General features: G+C 59.6%; 3 long non-coding RNA genes across 5 annotated transcripts; all 3 read right to left on the reverse strand.

Moving 5' to 3' along the window:
- Positions 1–3,908: 3,908 nt before the first annotated feature.
- Positions 3,909–5,687, reverse strand: LOC139678417 (uncharacterized). Its single transcript, XR_011699022.1, has 2 exons — positions 5,318–5,687; positions 3,909–4,143 (listed from the first exon to the last, which is right to left on the reverse strand). It is a non-coding gene; the product is annotated as an uncharacterized lncRNA (long non-coding RNA).
- Positions 5,688–7,937: 2,250 nt separating this feature from the next.
- Positions 7,938–13,348, reverse strand: LOC139668129 (uncharacterized). Of its 2 annotated transcripts, XR_011697100.1 has the most exons (5): positions 13,203–13,348; positions 11,318–11,555; positions 9,637–9,793; positions 8,765–8,844; positions 7,938–8,211 (listed from the first exon to the last, which is right to left on the reverse strand). It is a non-coding gene; the product is annotated as an uncharacterized lncRNA (long non-coding RNA). The 2 variants fall into 2 exon arrangements; XR_011697042.1 differs by lacking the exons at positions 11,318–11,555; positions 13,203–13,348 and adding an exon at positions 9,948–10,089.
- A 450-nt stretch (positions 13,349–13,798) lies between these two features.
- Positions 13,799–16,891, reverse strand: LOC139668793 (uncharacterized). Of its 2 annotated transcripts, XR_011697200.1 has the most exons (4): positions 16,723–16,891; positions 15,971–16,068; positions 15,673–15,760; positions 13,799–14,326 (listed from the first exon to the last, which is right to left on the reverse strand). It is a non-coding gene; the product is annotated as an uncharacterized lncRNA (long non-coding RNA). The 2 variants fall into 2 exon arrangements; XR_011697154.1 differs by lacking the exon at positions 16,723–16,891 and having other exon boundaries at positions 15,971–16,143.
- Between the last annotated feature and the right edge of the window lie 10,465 nt (positions 16,892–27,356).

A 27,356-nucleotide genomic window follows, 5' to 3' on the forward strand; every position in this document is an offset into this window, starting at 1 on the left:
CCTGGGGAGTCCCAGTGGGCTCTCTGGGGGTCCCTGGGGGGTCTCTGAGAGTCTCTGGGGGTCTCTGGGGGGGTCCTGTGGGTCCGTGGGGGCGTCTGGGAGTCCCTGGGGGGTGTCTGGAGGTCTAGGGGGGTCCCTGGAGTGTCTGGGGGTCTCTGACAGTCTCTGGGGGAAAGTGGGGGTTCTCTGGGAGATCGCTGTAGCGTCCTGGGGGTCCCTGGGTGTCCCTGGGAATCTCTGGGGTCTCTGGGGGTCCCTGTGGAGTCCCTGGGGGGGTCCTCTGGGGGTCTCTGAGGTCCCCAAGGAGGTTGGCCGAGGGACGGCATTTCGGGCACCGGGGGTCCCTAAGGCGGGTGTCCGAGGGGCGACTCCTCGGGCGCCAGGACTCCCCAAGGGGGTTCCCCGAGGGACGACATTTCGGGCACCGGGGCTCCCCAAGGGGTGGCTGCCGAGGGGCGACACCTCGGGCACCGGGGCTCCCCAAATGGGGGGTCCCCAAGGGGCGACATTTCGGGCGCCGGAAGTCCCCGAAGGGGGGGGTTGCCGTGGGGCGACACCTCGGGCGCCGGAGCTCCTCAAGGGGGTTCCCCGAGGGACAACATTTCGGGCGCCGGGGGTCCCCAAGGGGGTTCCCCAAGGGACAACATTTCGGGCATTGGGGATCTCTGTGGGGGTCTCTGGGGTGTCTCTGGAGCATCTCTGGTGGTCTCTGGGGTTCTCTGGAGGTCTCTGTGGGATCTATGGGGGTCTCTGGTGGATCTATGAGGGGTTCCTGTGGGTCCCTGGGGTCCTCTGGGGTTCCCAAGGTGGGTCCCTGGGGGTCTCTGGAGGTCCCTGGGGGTCTCGGAGGGGTTTCTCGTGATCTCTGGAGGGGTCTCTGGAGGTCCCTGGGGGGCATCTCGTGATCTCTGGGCGGTCTATGGGGGTCCCTTGGGGGTCCCTGAGGGTCTCTGGGCTGTGTGGGGGTCCCTGGAGGGGTCTGGGGGTCTCTTGGAGTCTCTGGGGGTCTCTGGGGGCATCTGAGGGTTCCTGGCGGGTGTCTGGGAGTCTCTGGGGGTCCCTCAGGGGTCTCTGCGGGTCCCTGAGGGATCTCTGGGAGTTTCTGGGGGGCCCGGGAGTCTCTGGGGGTGTCTGGGGGTCTGTGGGGGTCCTTGGGCGGTCCCTGGTGATCTACGGAGGGTCTCTGGGGGTCCCTGGGGGGTCTCGGCGGGTGTCTGGGACTCCCTGGAGGTCTCTGAGAATCTCTGGGGGCTCTCTGGTGGTCCCTGGGGGGGTCTCTGGGGCTTTCTGGTGGTCCCTGGGGGGTCCGTGGGGGTCTCTTGGAGTCTCTGGACGTCCCTGGGGGGTCTCTGAGGGTTTCTGGGAGTCTCTGGGGTGTCTGGGAGTCTCTGGGGGTCCCTGAGGGGTCTCTGCGCGTCCCTGAGGGATCTCTGGGAGTTTCTGGGGACCCCTGGGAGTCTCTGGGGGTGTCTGGGGGTCTGCGGGGGTCCTTGGGCGGTCCCTGGTGATCTATGGGGAGTCTCTGGGGGTGCCTGGGGAGTCCCAGTGGGCTCTCTGGGGGTCCCTGGGGGGGTCTCTGAGAGTCTCTGGTGATCTCTGGGGGGGCCCTGGTGGTCCGTGGGGGCGTCTGGGAGTCCCTGAGGGGTGTCTGGAGCTCTAGGGGAGTCCCTGGGGTGTCTGGGGTTGTCTGGAGTCTCTGACAGTCTCTGGGGGGTCTCTGGGGGAAACTGGGGGTTCTCTGGGAGATCTCTGTAGCGTCCTGGGGGTCCCTGGGTGTCCCTGGGAATCTCTGGGGTCTCTGGGGGTCCCTGTGGAGTCCCTGGGGGGGTCCTCTGGGGGTCTCTGAGGTCCCCAAGGAGGTTGGCCGAGGGACGGCATTTCGGGCACCGGGGCCCCCTAAGGTGGGTGTCTGAGGGACGACATTTCGAGCACCGTGGGTCCCCAAGGGGGTTGTCCGAGGGACGACATTTCGGGCACCGGGGCTCCCCAAAGGGTGGCTGCCGAGGGGCGAAACCTCAAGCACTGTGGGTCCCCAAATGGGGGGTTGCCAAGGAGCTACATTTCGGGCGCCGGAAGTCCCCGAAGGGGGGGTTGCCGAGGGGCGACACCTCGGGCGCCGGGGCTCCCCAAGGGGGTTCCTCGAGGGACGACATTTCGGGCACCGGGGGTCCCCAAGGGGGTTGTCCGAGGGACGACATTTCGGGCACCGGGGATCTCTCTGGGGGTCTCTGGGGTGTCTCTGGAGCATCTCTGGTGGTCTCTGGAAGTCTCCGTGGGATCTATGGGAGTCTCTGGTGGATCTATGAAGGGTTCCTGTGGGTTCCTGGGGTCCTCTGGGGGTCCCAAGGTGGGTCCCTGGGGGTCTCTGGAGGTCTCTGTGGTCTCAGAGGGGTTTCTCGTGAACTCTGGAGGGGTCTCTGGAGGTCCCTGGGAGCATCTCATGATCTCTGGGCGGTCTATGGGGGTCCCTGGAGGGTCTCTGGGGGTGTCTGAGGGTCCCTGGTGGGTCTCTGGGAGTCTCTGGGGGTGTCTGGGGGTTTCTGGGGGGTCCCAGGAGATCCCCAGGCGAGTTTTTTGGGGGTCACAGGGTTTTTTCGCGCCCCAGTGAATTGTACCTCAGCCCTCCCCTCCCAAAGTCATCTCCATAGTCCCTGTACCAGTTTTGCCTTCCTCATCTGTGGCACTAGTGCCATCAGGAGCCCCTCAGTGATTACAGCTCTATACCCACAAGCTTTATTTCACTGCCACATCTTCTCTCAGCTCCAGCTCTTCTTCTCAGTCAGGCAAAGCGGCTCCAGGTTCCCAGGGCAACATTTTCCTTTTTGCTCCGGCTCTAGCACCTTTTCTATTCCATCCCCCCCCCCTCCCAATCCCAGACCTGCATTTATTACTCCAGTCCCACAAGTCCTAATACCCACCACCCAGTGCCTAAAATCCCTACCCCACACCAACCCTGGACCACATGCAGATGCTTTGCAACAGACACACTCCCAGCGCCCCAGTGAATTGTACCTCAGCCCTCCTGTCCCAAACTCATCTCCATAGTCCCTATACCAGTTTTGCTCTCCTCATCTGTGGCACTAGTGCCACCAGGAGCCCCTCAGTGATTACAACTCTATACCCACAAGCTTTATTTCACTGCCACATCTTCTCTCAGCTCCAGCTCTTCTTCTCAGGCAAAGCAGCTCCAGGTTCCCATGGCAAGATCTTCCTTTTTGCTCCGGCTGTGGCACCTTTTCTATTCCACCCCCCTCCTCCCAATCCCAGACCAGCACTTATTACTCTAGTCCCACAAGCCCTAATACCCACCACCCAGTGCCTAAAATCCCTACCCCACACCAACCCTGGACCACATGCAGATGCTTTGCAACAGACACACTCCCAGCGCCCCAGTGAATTGTACCTCAGCCCTCCTGTCCCAAACTCATCTCCATAGTCCCTATACCAGTTTTGCTCTCCTCATCTGTGGCACTAGTGCCACCAGGAGCCCCTCAGTGATTACAGCTCTATACCCACAAGCTTTATTTCACTGCCACATCTTCTCTCAGCTCCAGCTCTTCTTCTCAGTCAGGCAAAGCAGCTCCAGGTTCCCATGGCAAGATCTTCCTTTTTGCTCCGGCTGTGGCACCTTTTCTATTCCACCCCCCTCCTCCCAATCCCAGACCAGCACTTATTACTCTAGTCCCACAAGCCCTAATACCCACCACCCAGTGCCTAAAATCCCTACCCCACACCAACCCTGGACCACATGCAGATGCTTTGCCACATCCACAGACACACTCCCAGCGCCCCAGTGAATTGTACCTCAGCCCTCCTGTCCCAAACTCATCTCCATAGTCCCTATACCAGTTTTGCTCTCCTCATCTGTGGCACTAGCGCCACGAGGAGCCCCTTAGTGATTACAGCTCTATACCCACAAGCTTTATTTCACTGCCACGTCTTCTCTCTCAGCTCCAGCTCTTCTTCTTCTCGCAGTCAGCAAAGCGGCTCCAGGTTCCCATGGCAAGATCTTCCTTTTTGCTCCGGCTCTGGTTTCTCCTACCATCTTTACAGCTCCATCAACTCTGCTGCCTCAGCTCCACTTCCTCAAGTTCTCACTGCCTCCGGATAAAAGCTGATTCTGACTCCCTCTGCAGCCCGGGACTGTTGACAAAAGCACAAGTCAGAGTTTATCATCATTTAACTATCTCTAGGAGCTGTCACACAGCTCCACACAACACCAGATAAATAACTAAAGAAAAAAATCAAATAACATTTAAAGGTAAATTATAATAAAATGAAATGCCTTTACTGACATCATTTGTAATATTACTCTAAACACGAAATCCCCAGAATGACAGCATCCCATCTACCCTTCTCCTTTGGGGGAGCATCCCCGGGCATTGGCAGCTTCGACAAAGCAAGCCGCGCTGCTTCCCTGGGACACCACCTGCACTAGGCTCCTCTTCAGCACTCCCTGCATTGGCAGCCACACGGCCTCAGCCCGGCGTACCTTGCATTAGCAGGAGCTAGGAGCCCACCCCATCGCACTCTGAATTAGCAGCCACAGTGAACTCCGACCCAGCGCTCCCTGGAGGGCAGCCCGGCACCCGCGGGAGACAGGCCCCGCCTCCGGCCCGTCACCCTCGCGGCCCGCGCCGAGCCGCGCCGCGGCCCCGGCCCGCCGCCCTCGCGGCCCTCGCCGAGCCGCGCCGCGGCCCCGACCCGCCGCCCTCGCGGCCCGCGCCGAGCCGCGCCGCGCCGCGGCCCCGCCCCGCCGCCCTCGCGGCCCGCGCCGAGCCGCGCCGCGCCGCGGCCCCGCCCCGCCGCCCTCGCGGCCCGCGCCGAGCCGCGCCGCGCCGCGGCCCCGCCCCGCCGCCCTCGCGGCCCGCGCCGAGCCGCGCCGCGCCGCGGCCCCGCCCCGCCGCCCTCGCGGCCCGCGCCGAGCCGCGCCGCGCCGCGGCCCCGCCCCGCCGCCCTCGCGGCCCGCGCCGAGCCGCGCCGCGCCGCGGCCCCGCCCCGCCGCCCTCGCGGCCCGCGCCGAGCCGCGCCGCGGCCCCCGGCCCGCCGCCCTCGCGGCCCGCCGCCCTCGCCGAGCCGCGCCGCGGCCCCCGGCCCGCCGCCCTCGCGGCCCGCCGCCCTCGCCGAGCCGCGCCGCGGCCCCGGCCCGCCGCCCTCGCGGCCCGCGCCGAGCCGCGCCGCGGCTCGGCCCGCCCGCCCACCCCACGCCCGGCACCCGCAGGAGATGCGCTCCGCTCCACTGCCCCCGCCCCCCCCCCCAAGCTCTTGCGGCGGACCCACTCCGGCTCCCCTCCCCCGGACCGCGGCGCTCCCTCACCGACGCTCAGCGTGGATCCACCGCCGTCTGCCGCCTCCGCGCCGAACTGCGGCAAATACGTGCCCTCGCACGGTTTTTATAACCGCGGAGGCCACGCCCACGCCTGCGTGCCCCAGCCCAGCCAATCCCGGCCCGCCCGTCCCTGCCCTGACTCTCTTTCCCCAAGCGCGCTGGTTCTTCCAACCCCGCGGCTGCCGCCGCCGCCTTTCCGGGGGCGATCTCCTCTGCTCCCCGCCCTTCCCGCGTTCTCCCGGGACAATTCCCACCGGGAGATAACCTGGTGAGCTTCCACTCGCCCTTCGCTGGCCCCAACAGCCTCTGCCGAGCCTGCGGCAGCGAAGCCGCGGCTGCAGGAGCTGCGCCTGAGGAGAGTAGCAGGGCGAGGCCAGGCTGAGGGGCCGGGCCGCGATGCACTGGGCAGAGCTTGCCGAGATCGTACCGGATTGAAAAGGCGGGCTATCATTGGACGGAGCGGAGAAAGGCGGTCCGTGATTGGTGGGCCCGGCGCGGCCACGAGCAGCGATTGGCGGACCTTGGAGCTTCAGGCTTCCTTCCTTGGTTTCTCTTGGACTCCTGTTGTGTGTCACTGGGTCCCTGGGGATGTGGGGGTTTCTGTAGGACGCTGGAAGATCCTGGCGGTCCCCGGGATGCGCTGGGGGTCCCCAGGTCTCCGAGGCTGGCATTCCTGATGTGTAATTTATGTACATATGTAAAGTTTCTTGAACTTTAAAGCCTTGATCTTTGTTTAAATGGAAATTGTGTACTTATAGGCAGCATCTTAAAAATAAAAATCATTCACTTCTGTTATGGGTTCAGGATTTGGGTTGGAGGATTTTGCTGCTGGGTTCTTTTCTGAGGTTTTTTGGTTGGTTTTCTGGTGGCGTGCCTTAGGTTACTGTGGCTAAAAATGTGAAGAAGAATAAAGGTGAAAAACTCTTGAAGCATTTATATTATAGTAAATAGTCAAAGGTTGCACTCTCCACTAAATACCATGTAAGAATATTGTTTTCAAAAAGCATAGAAATTAAAGGTAAATAAAAAAGAAAACACTGGAGAAAATCTGTTGATTTATTCATCTATACAATAGTCACTTGATCTTGGGTCCGAGGCATGGGGCAGCTATAGCAGCCTTGGGTTAAGAGCTATTTTCACATGTGCCCTACTTTTTTTAGGTTAGTTGTGGGCATTTGCATAATGAATGCCATTTATGTTTCTGGAGTGGTCTAAGTAGGATTGTGGAGTCCGCCAATAGGATCTTTCTTTGTGGAGCCCGCCAATAGGAGCTTTGTGGAGCCCACCAATAGGATGTTTGTGGAGCCCGCCAATAGGATGCCGTTCTTCGGGCGGGGAGGCGGGGCTAGCCCCGTGCGGGAGCCGCGTAACAATGACAGGCGCGCCCGCCAATGGGGTGCCGTTCTGCCGGCGGGGAGGCGGAGATAGCTGAGGGCTGGACCCGACGAGACTGACAGGCGGGGCCCCCAATAGAATACCGTTCCTCCAGCGGAGAGGTGGGGCTAGCTGCGGGCGGGAGTCGGCGAAGACTGACAGGCGTTCCCGCCAATGGGATGTCATGTCGCCGGCGGGGAGGCGGGGCTACCCGCGGGGGGGAGCCGCCTGAGGACTGACAGGCACGCCCTCCAATGGGTTGCCGCGACCCTGGTGGGGAGGGGGAGCTAGCCACGGGCGAGACGACGCTAATGGGGGGCCGTACTCCCGACTTGCAGGCCGTTCCAGCGTCGTTGCTATTAATCGGCAAGCGCTGTGGCTTCCGCGGCAGCCAATGTGGACCCGCCGGGCGCTGCCGGCACCTCCGCGCCCTCCCTCCCGTCTCCGCGCTCGCCGGTCCCGCTCGACCCGCGACGGGGCCTGCACCGCCTCCCGCCTCCCCTCCTTGCCCGCTCCCGGCACGACCCCCGCCCCTCCGCCCCTCCGCCCCCCCGCCACAGGCGGGCTAAGCGGCCCCGCAGCCTCCGCGGCGCGGCCCTGGCCCGATGCCCCGGGTAGCGAGGGGGGCTGGAGGCGGCGGGCCCTGCAAAGGACACCCCCAGGGCAGCTTCACATTCCAAGTTGCTCTGGTCTCCCCCAGCTCTCCATTTCTTCTCTGCAGAGCACAGCTGGACTCTGCCGGCCCCGGAGACCTGGGGACACCCGGCACCTCCCGGGGACCGCCACGGTTCTCCCAGGGACTTAAAACGACACCCCAAGACTTCCAGGTACCTCCAGGGTCCAACAGGAACCCAGAAGATCCCCCAACACCCCTAGGAGGCCCCCAGAGTCTCCCACCATGCCCCGGAACCCCGGAACGCCGCAAAACAGCTCCAGGGATCTACAGGGAATTCTTTTTTTCATGGATTTGGATTGCACAGCCTCCTGTATTTTTTGTTTTACAAAGCCTGCAAAATAAAACGAGGCGCCTCAAAACCTTCTGGGTTCCACCGAGGCTTCCCACACTCATCTATTTTTCGTGTCGTTTTCCTCATTTTTTTTTAATTTATTTGATTCTTTTGACTCCATTATCATTACCATTACAGGCCGTGCAGGGCGGCGCCGTCTGCCGCGCCCGCTGGCCACGCCCCCGCCCCGCTGGCCGAGCGGTCAAGGCGCCCAACTGGAGCGCAGATGCCTCTGTCCAAACTCCGGTTCGAATCCCGGCCTCGGCCGCTCCCTCGGCCTCGCCGGCGCCGCCTGGCGGACACGGCCGAGAATTGCATTGCAGTCCAGCACTCTCCCAGTCGGGGATCGTCTCTTTCTCTAGAGCAGCGCTTTCCCCTCCGCACCACCCAGCAGCGACCTCTGCGCCTGGCAGAGGCCTGAGGCATCCCACTCTAGGCTCTGGGCTTCCTTTCCTTTCTTCCACTGCAACCGTCGTGCCAAGCAAGGGTTAAAATCACACGCTGTAAGGGGAAACGCAATTACTGAAACAGAAATAAATGCCAACTACACACCACCTCACTGCCTAAAGGTCCCTCCCATCCCAACCCAGCCCACTCTGGGATTCCAGCACGATTCCACACTCTCTCCCTGCATTTATTTTGCACCATTTCCTCTCAAATTCAAATTCTCAAATTTAGGTGCTTTTTAAAGCAGTAATTTAAAAGTCATTGCAGGAATAAAAAGGGACTATAAAACATCCAAAAATCATTCCTACAGCCGTCAAATCATTATTAATTGGAAGACACTTCCCTCCTCTCTATCCTTATTTGCTGGAAAACCTTACAATACCAATTGCCTCTTTTTAGGGTGGTTTTCTTCCACAGCTCCTTTCTCCCAGGTCAAACCTCCTGAGATATTCAGGCCTTATTTGGAGGTAAATTTTTTCCAGGGGGATTTTCCCACTTTTGAGCAGACCAGAGAAGATTTTCCAAGGTCCCCAAGACATTTCTGCACGTCACCTGTTACTGATTACAGAGCACAGGATAAGGCAAGAACAAATTTGGCAGCACTTACCACCTGGAATTTTCTTTCTCAACAAATTGCTGCTGTTCCTCCTGGCTCTGGAGGTTCCTGCACGAGCCCTTCTTCCAGCCCTATCACAGACACACACGAGCAACACGGGCATTACTTTCACAATTCCTGACCCAAACCCTTGCCTTTCCTGCCCAAAGCTGAGGGAAAGCTGACAGAGTATTAACAAATCAGCTTTGCTGACAGCAGTCAGCGCTCCACTCCTTTGGACGTTGCAAAAGTTTGTAGGGAACAGACCCAAATTCTAAACTGCAGTCTAACTCTCTAACAGATTTTGTTAGAGAGAGAGTGAGCCGTGACTCATAGAACAGGAAAAAAAGACTGCACAAGGAATAACAGAAGGTTTCTCACAAAGAACTCAAGTTCCTCTTTCCCTCATGCCGGGACTGCACCATCCAACTCTGGCATTTAAAAGACAATAGGAGTTGTTATTAATACTTTAACTTCTGCAACGTGGTTATTTCCCAGAGAACTGGGCCAGCACTGAGCTGCTTCCATGTGCCTGCAGCACTTTGGGGAGTAGCAAGATGATGTCCCACTTGTGCTTGGAAAAATTCAAGAGAAGGAAAAGTCAGTTCCCTTTTCCCTCGCTGACCCATAACCAAACCAGTCATGTAGGACAACACAGACTATTCACAGAAGGCATAATTCAACAGGGATAAAAATGGGAACCAAGGCCCCCAGAATGGGAAAGTAAAATCATGCTGCTTTTCTAACAGGAGCACAAAAAACTCATTCAAGCCTGAGAGGAAATTACAAACCACAAGAAAAAAAAAAACCAAAAGAAACACTCTGCCATGATACAACTCTCTGATCATTCCAAAGGAAATTCTCCACAGATCATAAGCAATTACCAATCATTTCGCCTCTGTAAATAAATAAGGACTTGGGTTTCTGTTCAGGTGCTGGACGTGTCCATTGAAGGTTCAGGAGTCTCGTGGGGTTGTTTAGGGCTGATCCTGGCAGGCCCGGACCAAATCCAACCGTCCTTATCACTGCTCCGTGCTGAATCTGGGGGGAATATTGATACAGTTTAGAAATACTCCCCTTCCCTGCTACTCAGTCCTTCTTTACACATTCATGGAGCAAATTTACTCCATCCTTTCTTCCCAACAACAGCTCTCCAGCCCCAGTCCCAGCTCTCACAGACACAAACTAAACCCACCTGAGGCAACGGTTCTATCAGCACCTGGAATTCCCAGCTCTCCGGGCCCTGCGCTGCTCATCCAAACACTCACAGCTCCGCCCACAGGCTCTATGTTCCCAGAGGGAAAAACGACTGGACAGGACACACCTCAGACATCACAGTTCCTCTCATTCCTGGTGCCCTGCAAAGTCACAGGAAGTACAGTCCCTCTCAGACCCTTCACCCCTGAACACGAGGACACCTGCACTTTACACTGGATCCCAGGGACCTGCACAAGTGTGTTCAAGTGAGCACAAGTCGATGGCTCCCTCTGACACATCCAGCCCTCCCTTCCCTCTGAGAAGTCCCAAAGACTCCCACTCCACCCCTGCGTCTGTGCCCTGTGCAGCACCCGCACCGAGCTCAGCTCTCCCCTGGCCCTAGGACATTTCTGCACGTCACCTGTTACTGATTACAGAGCACAGGATAAGGCAAGAACAAATTTGGCAGCACTTAACACCTGGAGTTTTCTTTCTCCACAAATTGCTGCTGTTCCTCCTGGCTCTGGAGGTTCCTGCACGAGCCCTTGTCCCAGCCCTGCCACACACACACAAGAAGCAACAGGCACACAGGCGCTGCTTTCACAATTCCTGACCCAAACCCTTGCCTTTCCTGCCCAAAGCTGAGGGAAATCTGACAGAGTATTAACAAATCAGCTTTGCTGACAGCAGTCAGCGCTCCACTCCTTCGGACGTTGCAAAACTTTCTAGGGAACAGACCCAAATTCTAAAGTGCAGTCTCACTCTCTAACAGATTTTGTTAGAGAGAGAGTGAGCCGTGACTCATAGAACAGGAAAAAAAGACTGCACAAGGAATAACAGAAGGTTTCTCAGAAGAACTCAAGTTCCTCTTTCCCTCATCATGCCGGGACTGCAGGACCCAGCATTTAAAAGACCCTAGCATTTAAAAGACAATACAATTGTTACTGATTCTTAAACCTCTGCAACGTGGTTATTTCCCAGAGAACTGAACCAGCACTAAACTACTCCCACATCCCTGCAGTGCTTTGGGGAGTAGCAAGATGATGTCCCACTTGTGCTTGGAAAAATTCAAGAGAAGGAAAAGTCAGTTCCCTTCTCTCTCTCTGATCCATAAACAAAGCAGTCCTGTAGGACAACGCAGGCTATTCACAGGAGGCCTGATTTAACAGGGATAACAATGGAAACAAACAAAGCCCCCCAAAACAGGAAGGTAAAATCATGCTGCTTTTCTAACAGGAGCACAAAAAACTCATTCAAGCCTGAAAGGAAATTACAAACCACAAGAAAAAGAACCAAAAGAAATGCTCTGCCTTGATACAACTCTCTGATCGTTCCAAAGGAAATTCTCCACAGATCATAAGCAATTACCAATCATTTCGCCTCTGTAAATAAATAAGGACTTGGGTTTCTGTTCAGGTGCTGGATGTGTCCATTGAGGGTTCAGGGGTACCGTGGGGTAGTTTAGGGCTGATCCTGCTGAGAGAATGCAGTCTGATAGCCTGGAGTATCCTCTCTGTCAGTGAAGTGCTCCTTGTCAGGGGTTGTGTCATGCCATCCTCAGGCAGCTCAAACAAGCCAAGGAGGAAGGGCCTGCAGCAAAGGAATCCTGGGGGGAGAGGGGAGAGGAACAGTGAACAGGTGAGGACAGCCTGTGCTTCACAAGAACGCTCAGATTACCTGGAACCCCTTTGCAGGGACTTGCTTAACTCCTGGCACTGTCCCTGTCCCAGGGAAGCTGCACTAGTGTCCTGGGTTGAGCTGGCAAAACGCCAACTGTCCAGGACAGAGTGAAGAGGGTTCCTCCTCCCCCCAACCAGCCAAGGGAAAAAAAGAAGAGAGAGAGAAAAGAAAAAACCTCAAAAGCAGGTTTATGCTGGAACTAACTACATGTATTTACACAGAAAAGAGAAAATTAAGAGGAAACTACAATATAACACACACTTACACAAGTTATGTATAACAAGAAATAATTTCCCACTTCCCAGTAAACACAAATTCTACCATTTCAACTACAAATCATTCTAGAGAAGTCAATTCTTCAGAGACAGACTTAAGCAGAGAGAAAAGCTAAGAACAAACATTTTACTTCCCTAAGATAACATGATAGTAAGCTGGTACTCCGGGCTTGGGCCTCCCCATCCCTCCTGGGACAGCAGAGTGTCTTGCTGGGACCACAGCTGTGAAGCAACTGCCTAAGCCACTCCCACACACCAGCTCTTACCCCTTTTGAGATGATGCAATATGGTATGGAATACAATATTATTGGCCAGAAGAAGTCAGCTGTTAGCTAGCTCAGTCCAGCTCAAGTCAGCTGACAATTCCCAGGCCTAGCTGAACTTTTAAAAACTAAATTTAGGCCCATCTGGCCAAACCCATAACAACTAGGACTGTGGGTCTGGGTCCTCTCCAGGCACAATGCAGCTACTGATAATAACAGCATCAGCAATGCACTCATTTTTTTATCAGCTCAAATTGCCATGATAGAAACCCAAGAAAAGCAATCCTTTTCCAGATTGTAACTCCAGAGGGCTCAGGGACACTCAGCATCCACAGAACCTGCAGCACAGACACAGCAGAGGGCTCAGGGACACTCAGCATCCACAGAACCTGCAGCACAGACACAGCAGAGGGCTCAAGGACACTCAGCATCCACAGAACCTGCAGCACAGACACAGCAGAGGGCTCAGGGACACTCAGCATCCACAGAACCTGCAGCACAGACACAGCAGAGGGCTCAGGGACACTCAGCCACTGCCATGGCTCTTCATGCACAGGGCACAAGCTCAGACACTCTCAGAGCAGCAGTTATGGAGGGAGAAACAGCTCATCTCTCAGACAATCTTTACTTACCCAAATCTTGAACAAAACAAACACTATCTGGGGTAAGAGTTAGCTGTGCACTCAAAATGTCTAATTTTATATGAGCTGCCTGAATCTCCCACGTCCATGCAACTGAACAGGAGACAACCATTAGTTATAGGCCATCAAGGAGATAAATCTTCATCTTTAAAATAGCATATATTTGAGCTGATTGCTAAACTAAGTGCTGTGAAAAATAAGGCCTTTCTGAGGTTACCAGGAAAACCTTACAAAAGCCAAGTTCCAATGAACAAGAAGACACAGCAAGATCTTGCCTTCTGCCTACAACACACTTCATTTTGCTGATTATCAAACCTTAGCAAGAGACCATTCTCACAGAGGCATTTCTTCTCTGCTGAATGCAGCCCAGGGATGCAGAGCCCAAGCCACCTACCCTGCCTGGCACGCTGTGAACCAGCTGGATCCTGGGATTGTTCACCATTTGCCCCACAGGATCATGTTCTTCCTTCCCAGCAAAAGCCAGCTGGGAGAATGCAGTCTGATAGCCTGGAGTATCCTCTGTGTCAATGTAGTGCTCCTTGTCAGGGGTCGTGTCATCCTCAGGCAGCTCGAAGAGGCCAAGGAGGGAGGGCCTGCAGCAAAGGAATCCTGGGGGGAGAGGGGAGGGGAACAGTGAACAGGTGAGGACAGCCTGTGCTTCACAAGAACGCTCAGATTACCTGGAACCCCTTTGCAGGGACTTGCTTAACTCCTGGCACTGTCCCTGTCCCAGGGAAGCTGCACTAGGACTGTGGGTCTGGGTCCTTTCCAGGCACAATGCAGCTGCTCATATTAACAGCATCAGCAATGCCCTCATTTTTTAGCAGCTCAAATTGCTGTGATACAAACCCAAGAATAGCAATTCTTTTCCAGATTACAGCTTTTCTCTAAGTACATTCAAAAAGAGTTCCAGTCCTGGATCCGGTTACTGTCAATCAGTTCAGGCTACCTGAGCCCCCAGACTGCTGGACTGCCTTTCAGTCTCCAGAGCTTTCCCCCAGATTCCACTTTCAGGCTAAGACACTACAGCCTGTCAGGTTGTGAGTATTCTCAGGCCTCCTGACTAGGACAGTTACAAGTCAAAAGTGGGCCCAGCTTTCCAGAAGGAATGCAAGCTGACAGTAGCCTAATTCCCTTCAGTGGAGCTCTACTCAGCCAAATCCAGGCTCAAACACATCTCAAACCAGCTCTGCCATTTGCTTTGAAAACACACTTCCCTTTGTGCAGTGAAGGATGAAAAGGTATGAAAAGCCTCAAGCTGAGTCTCACCACAACAGTGGGCCTGAAGAAATGCCAAAGGAGTTTATTGGAGGGGCCTATTCTGGTGAAAGCTCCTACTTTCCAGACCTCCAACAGCATCACCAGCAGACCCTGAAGAAGTGTGGCACCTACCACAGCTTGGGGTACTCAGTGTCCATCACGGGAGGACATTCTGTTAATGTCTTGGTGATGCCAACAGCACGGATCTGCTTTTCAACTTGTCCCAGACTCTTTCTGGATTTCAGGAATCATCATTTTCTGCAAAACCATTCCAAACATGTTAGTGTGACATTTAGAGAAAATCTTAGAACAATTTATCACCCTATGGTGACCAAAGAAAAGCAGAAACCACACAAAGCACCAGGAAACAGAGAACACAAGACAATTTGTTTCTTAACAATTGCTGCCCTCTTACATAGATGTTTGCACATACAAACTTTTTACAAAGGATAAAAACCAGAGACAGCAATCCTTCCCTTTTATGACCCGCTCAGGAGATCAGTAACTTGAACTATCAGTGAGGAACTGTGGGCAGAAAATCAGAAATGAACCCCAAAAGGAGAGGCACCCGGGCAGTCAGATTAGCGCCAAACCTCCTTTGCCATTTCAGCCAGAGAGACAACTCTTTCCTGCTTCAAAGGCAAAAACTGCACAGCAGCCTGAAATACAACCCAAGCCAACAGAACACACTCCCTTTGGCTGTATGCTGCCAAGTATTTCCTGCAGAGCTCATGCCCCATTTCCTGTGCCATACTAGTTAATGAAGAGGAGAAAGCAACGAGAAAAAGGATGAAGTAAAACTCCAGATGAAAACAAGAGAATTGCTTTAGAGTCAGCAGCAAAATGCATTCTAAGAAGGAGACAGAAAGGGCAGCCTTCATAAATGTTCCCTTTTACTGAAGGGCATTAAGTTGCTGCTCCAAAGTTTGCCTAAAAACTGCTCATCTTCTCGGGCACCACAACACTGAAACGTGGAACGCTGGAAGCACCACTTCCATTTGGTTGGTGGAACACCATTGGAAGAACCCTGTAATTCTTGCTCCTCTACAGGAGGCATCAAGCAGATTTTAAAGGATTAATAACAGACCTTGTGTGATCTGTGTAGAGATAACATCACGAATTTCATCAGCATGGCCATCTGCCTGGGGATGATTTCAACAATGTGTCACAGCTTTGACAGAGGAACGTAAACCCTTCCTCATAACTTTATTCCCATGAAGGCCAAAATGACACAAAAGCATGGAATGTTTCCCAGCATGAACACAAACTGCAGAGAGCAGTGGTCAGAATGGCTGTGCTGTGTGGCAGGGCAAGTGTGTTGCTATTAGCTGGAGATTAAATGGAGACACTTTCAGACAAGTAACGACATCACACACACCAGGAAAGGAGGAGAACTACACAAGTCCTTTAGTTCCATTCCCTCAGTTTTCATGGAGTGTCACCTGCTGTGGCCACTGCCCTTTATGTCCCCTTGACTACAGAGCATTTGGAGCAAGTCCCTGGAGCCACCAGAGTCCCACCCATGTACAGGATGCCTGATCTGTGCAACTGCACACTCTGAACCACTCGTGTCACACTGGAGCTTTTCAGAGCAAGGAACTTACTTTTGATAAGTTTTGTTGGTTTGAAACTTGGAAGTCTTTGGAATAGCAGAATGAAGACCTGTTTCCTGTACCAGTCAACTGAGATTCACTGGAAATTTAAAAGAACAGTTATTCAGTTCACAGTGGGCTTTGACTGGTGCTGTCACTTTACAGAAAACACAGAGAAAGTTGTTCCCATCTCTTTAACTGATAAATGTGACATTTTTGCTCCTGAAGTGTTAACCTTTGGCATGACTGCACACTGCAGAACCAAAGCCCACAGAAGTCAGTTTTGAATGCAATTTGAGCTCATACTCACGGGGGCATATGCTCCATGATGCTGTTTAGCAGGTCAAAGCCTTGGGGATCACTGGCTTTCAAGGCAATCAGCTTCAGGAATCCCCCCAACACTCCAGGCTGCAAGGAAAGCAAACATGAAGCTCTAGGCAACTGTTCTTCCTAAGTGGCCCAGCAGAAAGTTGGCTCTGACCATCGAAGACACGCAACAGTGCAAAAGCATCCCTAACCTAAACCAGGATTCTGATCCTGCAGTGCAGGACAAGGAAGACACGTTGTGGCTCCTTCTCACTCACTCACTCACTCACTCACTCACTCACAAGACACGTTGTGGCTCCTTCTCACTCACTCACTCCCTCACTCACTCACTCACTCCCTCACTCACTCACTCATTCAGTCCCTCACTCACTCACTCACTCACTCACTCCACTCACTCATTCACTCCCTCACTCACTCACTCACTCACTCATTCAGTCCCTCACTCACTCACTCACTCTCCTCAAGCCTGTTCTGAACACAAGCCCTGAGAGTTCTGCTGGTCCACATGTTCCACAGGAAGCAAACAAGGTAAGAAAATTCTGGGAAACTGCCACTTGCCAAAACCAAGTGCAGGAATTTTCCATCTCGGCTGACAAAAGCACAGGAGCCCAGGATTCACCTCACCCCCAGGACGGGAAAGCACCCACCGAGCTGCACGCAGAGTATTTGTCCGTGCATGGAGTGCCACTGAGGCCCAGCCCAGCCCAGCCCCTGCCCCGCGGCCCCGGCACTCACGATCTTGGCGGCGGCGCTGCGGGCGATGGTGCCGGCGCCGCGCTCCAGGAACGCCTCTGGAGCAGCCGCACCGGCGGCGGGATGTTCCCCGCGCGCTCCCGCGGCACCGGCTGCGGCAGGTGCGGGAAAACAGCGCCATGAACGAACACGGGATGTGGCATCGAGCAGGAGAGACAGAGAGGCGGACTACGCGCGAGAACAGTAGCGACGGCGCTGGGTACTCCGCGCATGCGCAATAGCGACACCGCTCTGTACTCCGCGCGTGCGCAGTAGAGACGGCGCTCCGTACTCCGCGCATGCGTAGTAGCGACGACGCGCTGTACTCCGCGCGTGCGCAGCAGAGACGGCGCTCTGTACTCCGCGCATGCGCAGCAGCGACAGCGCTCTGTACTCCGCGCGTGCGCAATTGGGACGGCGCGCTGTACTCCGCGCATGAGCAGTACCGACGGCGAGCCGTACTCCGCGCATGAGCAGTACCGCCGAAGCTCTCTGATCCGCACGTGCGCAGTAGCGATGCAGATACCGCTGCCAAAAACGCCGGTTCGAATCCCGCCCTCGCCGGCCCTTCAGCTGCGCTGCCCCGCCTGGCGGACATGTCCAAGAACTGCATCGTAGTCCAGCCCCCACCACCTCCAATGCCCGCCGGGGGTCCCCAAGGAGGGGCGTGATGAGGGGCGACACCTAGGTCGCCGGGGGTCCGCAAGGCGAGGTTGCCGAGGGCCGACACCTCGGGCGCCGAGAGTCATCGGGTTGAGGTTGCCGCGGGGCGACACCTCGGGCGCCGGGACTCCCCAAGGGGGAGTTTGCCGAGGGGCGACTCCTCGGGCGCCGGGGATCCCCAAGGGGGGATTGCCGAGGGACGACAGTTTTGAGCACCGGGGGTCCCCAAGGGGGGTTCCCGACGGACGACATTTTGGGCACCGGGGGTCCCCAAGGGGGTTCCCCGAGGGACGACATTTTGGGCACCGGGGGTCCCCAAGGGGGGTTCCCGACGGACGACATTTTGGGCGCCGGGGATCTCTGTGGGGGTCTCTGGGGTGTCTCCGGAGCATCTCTGGTGGTCTCTGGGGTTCTCTGGAGGTCTCTGTGGGATCTATGGGGGTCTCTGGTGGATCTATGAGGGGTTCCTGTGGGTCCCTGGGGTCCTCTGGGGGTCCCAAGGTGGGTCCCTGGGGGTCTCTGGAGGTCCCTGGGGGTCTCGGAGGGGTTTCTCGTGATCTCTGGAGGGGTCTCTGGAGGTCCCTGGGGGGCATCTCATGATTTCTGGGCAGTCTATGAGGGTCCCTGGGGGGTCCCTAAGGGTCTCTGGGGGTCTCTGGGAGTCTCTGGGGGTGTCTGGGGATTTCTGGGGGGTCCGAGGGGATCCCCAGGGGAGTTCTTTGGGGGTCCCTGGGGGGGTCTCTGGTGGATCTTTGAGGGGTTCCTGTGGGTCCCTGGGGGATCTCTGAGAGTCTCTGGGGGTCTCTGGGGGTCTCTATGAGTCTCTGGGGGTGTCTGAGGGTCCCTGGGGGGTCTCTGGGAGTCTCTGGCGGTGTCTGGGGGTTTCTGGGGCGTCCCAGGAGATCCCCAGGCGAGTTCTTTGGGGGTCACAGGGGGGGGTTCTGGGGACCTGTGGGGATCCCTAGGGGGTCCTTGGCGGTTCCTGTGGGGTCCCTTGGGGGATCTCTGAGAGTCTCTGGGGGTCCCTGGGGGTCTCTGGGGGTGTCTGGGGGTCCCTGGAGGGGTCTGGGGGTCTCTGGGGATCTCTGGGGGTCTCTGGGGGCATCTGAGGGTCCCTGGCGGGTGTCTGGGGGTCCCTGGGGTGTCTCGGTGTGTGTCTGGGAGTTCCTGGAGGGCTCTGAGAGTTTCTGGGGGGTCCCTGGGGGTCTCTGGGAATCTCTGGGGGTGTCTGGGGATCCCTGGAGGGGTCTGGGGGTCTCTGGGGATCTCTGGGGGTCTCTGGGGGCATCTGAGGGTCCCTGGCGGGTGTCTGGGGGTCTCTGGGGGTCCCTGGGGTTTCTCGGCGTGTGTCTGGGAGTTCCTGGAGGGCTCTGAGAGTCTCTGAGGGTCCCTGGGGGTCTCTGGGAATCTCTGAGGGTGTCTGGGGGTCCCTGGAGGGGTCTGGGGGTCTCTGGGGATCTCTGGGGATCTCTGGGGGCATCTGAGGGTTCCTGGCGGGTGTCCGGAAGTCTCTGGGGGTCCCGCAGGGGTCTCTGCGGGTCCCTGAGGGGGTCTCTGGGAGTTTCCTGGGGCCCCTGGGAGTCTCTGGGGGTCTGTGGGGGTCCTTGTGCGGTCCCTGGTGATCTATGGAGGGTCTCTGGGGGTCCCTGGGGGGGTCTCGGCGGGTGTCTGGGAGTCCCTGGAGGTCTCTGAAAATCTCTGGGGGGTCTCTGGTGGTCCCTGGGGGGTCTCTGGGGGGGGTCTCTGGGGCTTTCTGGTGGTCCCTGGGGGGTCCGTGGGGGTCTCTGGGGGTCTCTTGGAGTCTCTGGGGTCTCTGGATGTCCCTAGGGGGGGTCTCTGAGGGTTTCTGGGAGTCTCTGGGGTGTCTGGAAGTCTCTGGGGGTCCCTGAGGGGTCTCTGCGGGTCCCTGAGGGATCTCTGGGAGTTTCTGGGGGCCCCTGGGAGTCTCTGGGGGTGTCTGGGGGTCTGCGGGGGTCCTTGGGCGGTCCCTGGTGATCTATGGGGAGTCTCTGGGGGTCCCTGGGGAGTCCCAGTGGGCGCTCTGGGGGTCCCTGGGGGGTCTCTGAGAGTCTCTGGGGGTCTCTGGGGGGTCCCTGGGGGGGCCCTGGGGGTCCGTGGGGGCGTCTGGGAGTCCCTGGGATGTGTCTGGAGGTCTAGGGGGGTCCCGGGGGTGTCTGGGGGTCTCTGACAGTCTCTGGGGGGTCTCTGGGGGAAACTGGGGGTTCTCTGGGAGATCTCTGTAGCGTCCTGGGGGTCCCTGGGGGGTCCCTGGGTGTCCCTGGGAGTGTCTGGGAATCTCTGGGGTCTCTGGGGGTCCCTGTGGAGTCCCTGGGGGGGTCCTCTGGGGGTCTCTGGGGTCCCCAAGGAGGTTGGCCGAGGGACGGCATTTCGGGCACAGGGGATCTCTGTGGGGGTCTCTGGGGTGTCTCCGGAGCATCTCTGGTGGTCTCTGGGGTTCTCTGGAGGTCTCTGTGGGATCTATGGGGGTCTCTGGTGGATCTATGAGGGGTTCCTGTGGGTCCCTGGGGTCCTCTGGGGGTCCCAAGGTGGGTCCCTGGGGGGTCTCTGGAGGTCCGTGGGGGTCTCGGAGGGGTTTCTCGTGATCTCTGGAGGGGTCTCTGGAGGTCCCTGGGGGGCATCTCGTGATCTCTGGGCGGTCTATGGGGGTCCCTGAGGGTTCCCTGAGGGTCTCTGAGGGTCTCTGGGAGTCTCTGGGGGTCCCTGAGGGTCTCTGGGGGTCTCTGGGGGTGTCTGGGGATTTCTGGGGGATCCGAGGGGATCCCCAGGGGAGTTCTTTGGGGGTCCCTGGGGGGTCTCTGGTGGATCTTTGAGGGGTTCCTGTGGGTCCCTGGGGGATCTCTGAGAGTCTCTGGGGGTCTCTATGAGTCTCTGGGGGGGTCTGAGGGTCCCTGGGGGGTCTCTGGGGGTCTCTGGGAGACTCTGGGGGCATCTGAGGGTTCCTGGCGGGTGTCTAGAAGTCTCTGGGGGTCCCTCAGGGGTCTCTGCGGGTCCCTGAGGGGTCTCTGGGAGTTTCTGGGGACCCCTGGGAGTCTCTGGGGGTGTCTGGGGTTCTGTGGGGGTCCTTGGGCGGTCCCTGGTGATCTATGGAGGGTCTCTTGGGGTCCCTGGGGGGTTTCGGCGGGTGTCTGGGAGTCCCTGGAGGTCTCTGAGAATCTCTGGGGGGTCTCTGGTGGTCCCTGGGGGGTCCGTGGGGGTCTCTGGGGGTCTCTTGGAGTCTCTGGGGTCTCTGGAGGTCCCTGGGGGGTCTCTGAGGGTTTCTGGGAGTCTCTGGGGTGTCTGGGAGTCTCTGGGGGTCCCTGAGGGGTCCCTGGGGGGTCCCTGAGGGATCTCTGGGAGTTTCTGGGGGCCCCTGGGAGTCTCTGGGGGTGTCTGGGGGTCTGCGGGGGTCCTTGGGCGGTCCCTGGTGATCTATGGGGAGTCTCTGGGGGTCCCTGGGGAGTCCCAGTGGGCGCTCTGGGGGTCCCTGGGGGGTCTCTGAGAGTCTCTGGGGGACTCTGGGGGGTCCCTGGGGGGGCCCTGGGGGTCCGTGGGGGCGTCTGGGAGTCCCTGGGGGGTGTCTGGAGGTCTAGGGGCGTCCCTGGGGTGTCTGGGAGTGTCTGGGGGTCTCTGACAGTCTCTGGGGGGTCTCTGGGGGAAACTGAGGGTTCTCTGGGAGATCTCTGTAGCGTCCTGGGGGTCCCTGGGTGTCCCTGGGAGTGTCTGGGAATCTCTGGGGTCTCTGGGGGTCCCTGTGGAGTCCCTGGGGGGGTCCTCTGGGGGTCTCTGGGGTCCCCAAGGAGGTTGGCCGAGGGACGGCATTTCGGGCACCGGGGCTCCCCACGGGGTGGTTGCCGAGGGGCGACACCTCGGGCACCGGGGCTCCCCAAATGGGGGGTCCCCAAGGGGCGACATTTCGGGCGCCGGAAGTCCCCGAAGGGGGGGGTGCCGAGGGGCGACACCTTGGGCGCCGGGGCTCCGCAAGGGGGTTCCCCGAGGGACGACATTTCGGGCACCGGGGGTCCTCAAGGGGGTTGTCCGAGGGACGACATTTCGGGCACCGGGGATCTCTGTGGGGGTCTCTGGGTTGTCTCCGGAGCATCTCTGGTGGTCTCTGGGGTTCTCTGGAGGTCTCTGTGGGATCTATGGGGGTCTCTGGTGGATCTATGAGGGGTTCCTGTGGGTCCCTGGGGTCCTCTGGGGGTCCCAAGGTGGGTCCCTGGGGGTCTCTGGAGGTCCCTGGGGGTCTCGGAGGGGTTTCTCGTGATCTCTGGAGGGGTCTCTGGAGGTCCCTGGGGGGCATCTCATGATCTCTGGGCGGTCTATGGGGGTCCCTGGGGGGTCCCTGAGGGTCTCTGGGGGTCTCTGGTGGATTTTTGAGGGGTTCCTGTGGGTCCCTGGGGGATCTCTGAGAGTCTCTGGGGGTCTCTATGAGTCCCTGGGGGTCCTTGGGGGTCCCTGGGGGGTCTCTGGGAGTCTCTGGGGGTGTCTGGGGGTTTCTGGGGGGTCCCAGGAGATCCCCAGGGGAGTTCTTTGGGGGTCACAGGGTGGGTCTCTGGCGATCTGTGGGAGTCCCTAGGGGGTCCTTGGGAGTCCATGTGGGGTCTCTGGGGGATCTCTGAGAGTCTCTGGGGGTCTCTGGAGGGTCTCTGGGGGTCTCTGGGGGTCTCTGGGGGTCTCTGGGGGTGTCTGAGGGTCCCTGGCGGGTGTCTGGGGGTCTCTGGGTGTCCCTGGGGTGTCTCGGCGTGTGTCTGGGAGTCCCTGGAGGTCTCTGAGAGTCTCTGGGGGGTCTCTGGGGGTCCCTGGGGGTCCCTGCGGGTCTCTGCGGGTGTCTGGGGGTCCCTGGAGGGGTCTGGGGGTCTCTGGGGGCATCTGAGGGTTCCTGACGGGTGTCTAGAAGTCTCTGGGGGTCCCTCAGGGGTCTCTGCGGGTCCCTGAGGGGTCTCTGGGAGTTTCTGGGGACCCCTGGGAGTCTCTGGGGGTGTCTGGGGGTCTGTGGGGGTCCTTGGGCGGTCCCTGGTGATCTATGAAGGGTCTCTGGGGGTCCCTGGGGGGTTTCGGCGGGTGTCTGGGAGTCCCTGGAGGTCTCTGAGAATCTCTGGGGGGTGTCTGGTGGTCCCTGGGGGGTCCGTGGGGGTCTCTGGGGGTCTCTTGGAGTCTCTAGGGTCTCTGGAGGTCCCTGGGGGGTCTCTGGGGTGTCTGGGAGTCTCTGGGGGTCCCGGAGGGGTCTCTGTGGGTCCCTGAGGGATCTCTGGGAGTTTCTGGGGGCCCCTGGGAGTCTCTGGGGGTGTCTGGGGGTCTGCGGGGGTCCTTGGGCGGTCCCTGGTGATCTATGGGGAGTCTCTGGGGTTCCCTGGGGAGTCCCAGTGGGCTCTCTGGGGGTCCCTGGGGGGTCTCTGAGAGTCTCTGGGGGTCTCTGGGGGGTCCCTGGGGGGGCCCTGGGGGTCCGTGGGGGCGTCTGGGAGTCCCTGGGGAGTGTCTGGAGGTCTAGGGGGGTCCCTGGGGTGTCTGGGGGTGTCTGGGGGTCTCTGACAGTCTCTGGGGGGTCTCTGGGGAAAACTGAGGGTTCTCTGGGAGATCTCTGTAGCTTCTAGGGGATCCCTGGGTGTCCCTGGGAGTGTCTGGGAATCTCTGGGGTCTCTGGGGGTCCCTGTGGAGTCCCTGGGGGGGTCCTCTGGGGGTCTCTGGGGTCCCCAAGGAGGTTGGCCGAGGGACGGCATTTCGGGCACTGGGGCTCCCCACGGGGTGGTTGCCGAGGGGCGACACCTCGGGCACCGGGGCTCCCCAAATGGGGGGTCCCCAAGGGGCGACATTTCGGGCGCCGGAAGTCCCCGAAGGGGGGGGTTGCCGAGGGGCGACACCTTGGGCGCCGGGGCTCCCCAAGGGGGTTCCCCGAGGGACGACATTTCGGGCACCGGGGGTCCCCAAGGGGGTTGTCCGAGGGACGACATTTCGGGCACCGAGGATCTCTGTGGGGGTCTCTGGGGTGTCTCCGGAGCATCTCTGGTGGTCTCTGGGGTTCTCTGGAGGTCTCTGTGGGATCTATGGGGGTCTCTGGTGGATCTATGAGGGGTTCCTGTGGGTCCCTGGGGTCCTCTGGGGGTCCCAAGGTGGGTCCCTGGGGGTCTCTGGAGGTCCCTGGGGGTCTCGGAGGGGTTTCTCGTGATCTCTGGAGGGGTCTCTGGAGGTCCCTGGGGGGCATCTCGTGATCTCTGGGCGGTCTATGGGGGTCCCTGGGGGGTCCCTGAGGGTCTCTGGGGGTCTCTGGTGGATCTTTGAGGGGTTCCTGTGGGTCCCTGGGGGATCTCTGAGAGTCTCTGGGGGTCTCTGGGGGTCTCTATGAGTCTCTGGGGGTGTCTGAGGGTCCCTGGGGGGTCTCTGGGAGTCTCTGGGGGTGTCTGGGGGTTTCTGGGGGGTCCCAGGAGATCCCCAGGGGAGTTCTTTGGGGGTCACAGGGGGGGTCTCTGGGGATCTGTGGGGGTCCCTTTGGGGGTCCTTGGGGGTCCCTGTGGGGTCTCTGGGGTATCTCTGAGCGTCTCTGGGGGTCTCTGGAGGGTCCCTGGGGGTCTCTGGGGGTCTCTGGGGGTGTCTGAGGGTCCCTGGAGGGGTCTGGGGATCTCTGGGGGGTCTCTTGGGGTCTCTGGAGGGTCCCTGGCGGGTGTCTGGGGGTCTCTGGGGGTCCCTGGGGGGTCTCGGCGCGTGTCTGGGAGTCCCTGGAGGTCTCTGAGAGTCTCTGGGGGGTCCCTGGGGGTCCCTGCGGGTCTCTGGGGGTGTCTGGGGGTCCCTGGAGGGATCTGGGGGTCTCTGGGGATCTCTGGGGGTCTCTGGGGGCATCTGAGGGTTCCTGGCGGGTGTCTGGGAGTCTCTGGGGGTCCCTCAGGGGTCTCTGCGGGTCCCTGAGGGGTCTCTGGGAGTTTCTGGGGGCCCCTGGGAGTCTCTGGGGGTGTCTGGGGGTCTGTGGGGGTCCTTGGGCAGTCCCTGGTGATCTATGGAGGGTCTCTTGGGATACCTGGGGGGTTTCGGCGGGTGTCTGGGAGTCCCTGGAGGTCTCTGAGAATCTCGGGGGGGTCTCTGGTGGTCCCTGGGGGGTCCGTGGGGGTCTCTGGGGGTCTCTTGGAGTCTCTGGGGTCTCTGGAGGTCCCTGGGGGGTCTCTGAGGGATTCTGGGAGTCTCTGGGGTGTCTGGGAGTCTCTGGGGGTCCCTGAGGGGTCTCTGCGGGTCCCTGAGGGATCTCTGGGAGTTTCTGGGGGCCCCTGGGAGTCTCTGGGGGTGTCTGGGGGTCTGCGGGGGTCCTTGGGCGGTCCCTGGTGATCTATGGGGAGTCTCTGGGGGTCCCTGGGGAGTCCCAGTGGGCTCTCTGGGGGTCCCTGGGGGGTCTCTGAGAGTCTCTGGGGGTCTCTGGGGGGGCCCTGGGCGGGGCCTGGTGGTCCGTGGGGGCGTCTGGGAGTCCCTGGGGGGTGTCTGGAGGTCTACGGGGGTCCCTGGGGTGTCTGGGGGTGTCTGGGGGTCTCTGACAGTTTCTGGGGGTGTCTCTGGGGGAAACTGGGGGTTCTCTGGGAGATCTCTGTAGCGTCCTGGGGGTCCCTGGGGGGTCCCTGGGTGTCCCTGGGAGTGTCTGGGAGATCTCTGGGGTCTCTGGGGGTCCCTGTGGAGTCCCTGGGGGGGTCCTCTGGGGGTCTCTGGGGTCCCCAAGGAGGTTGGCCGAGGGACGACATTTCGGGCGCCGGAAGTCCCCGAAGGGGGGGGTTGCCGAGGGGCGACTCCTCGGGCGCCGGGACTCCCCAAGGGGGTTCCCCGAGGGACGACATTTCGGGCACCGGGGGTCCCCAAGGGGGTTCCCCGAGGGACGACATTTCGGGCACCGGGGATCTCTGTGGGGGTCTCTGGGGTGTCTCCGGAGCATCTCTGGTGGTCTCTGGGGTTCTCTGGAGGTCTCTGTGGGATCTATGGGGGTCTCTGGTGGATCTATGAGGGGTTCCTGTGGGTCCCTGGGGTCCTCTGGGGGTCCCAAGGTGGGTCCCTGGGGGTCTCTGGAGGGGTTTCTCGTGATCTCTGGAGGGGTCTCTGGAGGTCCCTGGGGGGCATCTCGTGATCTCTGGGCGGTCTATGGGGGTCCCTGGGGGGTCCCTGAGGGTCTCTGGGGGTCTCTGGTGGATCTTTGAGGGGTTCCTGTGGGTCCCTGGGGGATCTCTGAGAGTCTCTGGGGGTCTCTATGAGTCTCTGGGGGTGTCTGAGGGTCCCTGGGGGGACTCTGGGAGTCTCTGGCGGTGTCTGGGGGTTTCTGGGGGGTCCCAGGAGATCCCCAGGGGAGTTCTTTGGGGGTCACAGGGGGGGTCTCTGGGGATCTGTGGGGGTCCCTTTGGGGGTCCTTGGGGGTCCCTGTGGGGTCTCTGGGGGATCTCTGAGTGTCTCTGGGGGTCTCTGGAGGGTCTCTGGGGGTCTCTGGGGGTGTCTGGGGGTCCCTGGAGAGTTCTGGGGGTCTCTGGGGATCTCTGGGGGTCTCTGGGGGCATCTGAGGGTTCCTGGCGGGTGTCTGGGAGTCTCTGGGGGTCCCTCAGGCGTCACTGCGGGTCCCTGAGGGGTCTCTGGGAGTTTCTGGGGGCCCCTGGGTGTCTCTGGGGGTGTCTGGGGGTCTGTGGGTGTCCTTGGGCAGTCCCTGGTGATCTATGGAGGGTCTCTGGTGGTCCCTGGGGAGTCTCGGCGGGTGTCTGGGAGTCCCTGGAGGTCTCTGAGAATCTCTGGGGGGTCTCTGGTAGTCCCTGGGGGGTCTCTGGGTGGTCTCTGGGGCTTTCTGGTGGTCCCTGGGGGGTCCGTGGGGGTCTCTGGGGGTCTCTTGGAGTCTCTGGGGTCTCTGGAGGTCCCTGGGGGGTCTCTGAGGGTTTCTGGGAGTCTCTGGGGTGTCTGGGAGTCTCTGGGGGTCCCTGAGGCGTCTCTGCGGGTCCCTGAGGGATCTCTGGGAGTTTCTGGGGGCCCCTGGGAGTCTCTGGGGGTGTCTGGGGGTCTGCGGGGGTCCTTGGGCGGTCCCTGGTGATCTATGGGGAGTCTCTGGGGGTCCCTGGGGAGTCCCAGTGGGCTCTCTGGGGGTCCCTGGGGGGTCTCTGAGAGTCTCTGGGGGTATCTGGGGGGGCCGTGGGGGGGCCCTGGGGGTCCGTGGGGGCGTCTGGGAGTCCCTGGGGAGTGTCTGGAGGTCTACGGGGGTCCCTGGGGTGTCTGGGGGTGTCTGGGGGTCTCTGACAGTCTCTGGGGGGTCTCTGGGGAAAACTGGGGGTTCTCTGGGAGATCTCTGTAGCTTCTAGGGGATCCCTGGGTGTCCCTGGGAGTGTCTGGGAATCTCTGGGGTCTCTGGGGGTCCCTGTGGAGTCCCTGGGGGGGTCCTCTGGGGATCTCTGGGGTCCCCAAGGAGGTTGGCCGAGGGACGGCATTTCGGGCACCGGGGCTCCCCACGGGGTGGTTGCCGAGGGGCGACACCTCGGGCACCGGGGCTCCCCAAATGGGGGGTCCCCAAGGGGCGACATTTCGGGCGCCGGAAGTCCCCGAAGGGGGGGGTTGCCGAGGGGCGACACCTTGGGCGCCGGGGCTCCCCAAGGGGGTTCCCCGAGGGACGACATTTCGGGCACCGGGGGTCCCCAAGGGGGTTCCCCGAGGGACGACATTTCGGGCACCGGGGATCTCTGTGGGGGTCTCTGGGGTGTCTCCGGAGCATCTCTGGTGGTCTCTGGGGTTCTCTGGAGGTCTCTGTGGGATCTATGGGGGTCTCTGGTGGATCTATGAGGGGTTCCTGTGGTTCCCTGGGGTCCTCTGGGGTCCCAAGGTGGGTCCCTGGGGGTCTCTGGAGGTCCCTGGGGGTCTCGGAGGGGTTTCTCGTGATCTCTGGAGGGGTCTCTGGAGGTCCCTGGGGGGCATCTCGTGATCTCTGGGCGGTCTATGGGGGTCCCTGGGGGGTCCCTGAGGGTCTCTGGGGGTCTCTGGTGGATCTT

This window comes from Pithys albifrons, chromosome 1 (assembly GCF_047495875.1).
Source record: "Pithys albifrons albifrons isolate INPA30051 chromosome 1, PitAlb_v1, whole genome shotgun sequence".
Lineage (NCBI taxonomy): Eukaryota > Metazoa > Chordata > Aves > Passeriformes > Thamnophilidae > Pithys > Pithys albifrons.